The following is a 1,708-nucleotide window of genomic DNA, read 5'->3' as shown; positions in this document are numbered from 1 at the left end:
ATTACCTTTTTCTCAATAGCTCAATAGCATAAACAAAAATACTTCATTCCAAAGAACTGTCTACAACAGAAATGGTAGATTTTTTTTCAGCTTGAACTGCAAGTGTTGCAAAATGAAACCTCTCTAAAAGCTCATCTAACAGCTGAGAAAGCAGAGCTATTTCTTTCATAACAAAAATTTTTTTGGCATCTACACATGCCACTGCATTGCACCAACTTTAGACTTCAAATCCACATCTTTAAACATGGAGTTTCGCTGTATGACAGTTCTTTGCAAATTGGTTTTACTGTATACAATCTAGCCATCAGTACAAAGGAGTCAGTACTTATTTCCGCCAGTAATACAGACAAGTGTTAAGGTAAGATAGTATCAACATTTTAATTAGGAAATTTTTCATAAAATCAGATATCAGGGCTAGAAATGACTATTCAGAAGTATTTACACTTGTAAATCATTTCTACTAGTGGATTAGTTAATATGTTCTTGAATATCTATGATAAATCTTGCCCTAATTTCACCCCTTGACATCTCTTCTAAAGCCTGATTGTTCCTCTAGTTCAGAATGCCCACTCTCAACTTTTTCGGCTTTAGCTTCAAGCTTTGATTTCTTATTCTATCACCTTTTGAGACTGTGAATAATTCCCTTCCTTCATTTACATTATTATTGCCTTAAAGCTATTTATAGACTAATACAATTTACTCTCAAACCTTTCCTCTTCTAGGCTACTTTGCTTAACCCTATCCTCTTCTCCTCTTTTCTTCCATTGTTTATATGTGATCATTTTTTTTCTTCCCTGTTACACTTCCCCTTAGTTCTCTAAATCTTTCCTAAGCTTTGAGGACCAGAACTGCAGGCAGCCAGGCAGATTCTGCTCTATACGCTGATCAGCCTAAGATAATGGATTGTAATTCATTGTGAAGGATGTTCAGATGCTTTGAAGGAACAGGTTCAAGTGTCGTAAATTGCCTCTATGAATGCAAAACCCTAAGGTAAGAGACCTTTCTTGGTATGTTTTGCAAGACTGCTGCAGAAAGAGCTGGACATTCACACCAGCCTCTGATTTTAGGGTGCTGAGCCTCTCTGTGGCCTGTTTTTCAAACTGAAAAGACCTGTACATCTCAATCTCATACCCTCTGTCAACTTCCACTTGGTTCTAGACGTTTAATATTTTCACTAACATAGTATGGTAAAACTTGATGTCATGTAACTATTCTTTATTATTTAAAATGTCTCCTATACTATCTATCATCTCTAACTGAAATGTGTTCTGTGAAACAATCAGTTTTTGCTCACTGCAATCTTACGCTTATTTTGTATTTCACAAATGTCTTTATTTGCACAAAGACTAAGTGATCCACTGCCAAATTTTCCAGTAGCTGCTTCATTCAAAATACAGACTAAAGGTTTATCTTATTGACACAAGGAACCTGCTAAGCCTTTGCTATTTATTCGCATTTAAGACTTTTTTCTAGGTGTTACACAAGTTATCTGATTTAAGACTGAATGTCTCTCTTAGAATAGATCTCGCTGGGTGTCAATTTTCTAGGATTTTTTTTTCGTTACCTGCTTGAGACATGAAACTAGTCAGTGATCGATACAGGACACATTATGCGTTATTAGAAAAGAATCAGTTAGGTATAGAAAAATAAAAGGGAATTATGAAACCCTGTAAACAAGCCTTATATTTAAAAGTTTTTGTTCTGACCT

Source organism: Struthio camelus, chromosome 3 (genome assembly GCF_040807025.1).
Source record: "Struthio camelus isolate bStrCam1 chromosome 3, bStrCam1.hap1, whole genome shotgun sequence".
NCBI lineage: Eukaryota > Metazoa > Chordata > Aves > Struthioniformes > Struthionidae > Struthio > Struthio camelus.
The sequence above is the reverse complement of the archived record's forward strand: the minus strand, read 5'-3'. Positions refer to the sequence as shown.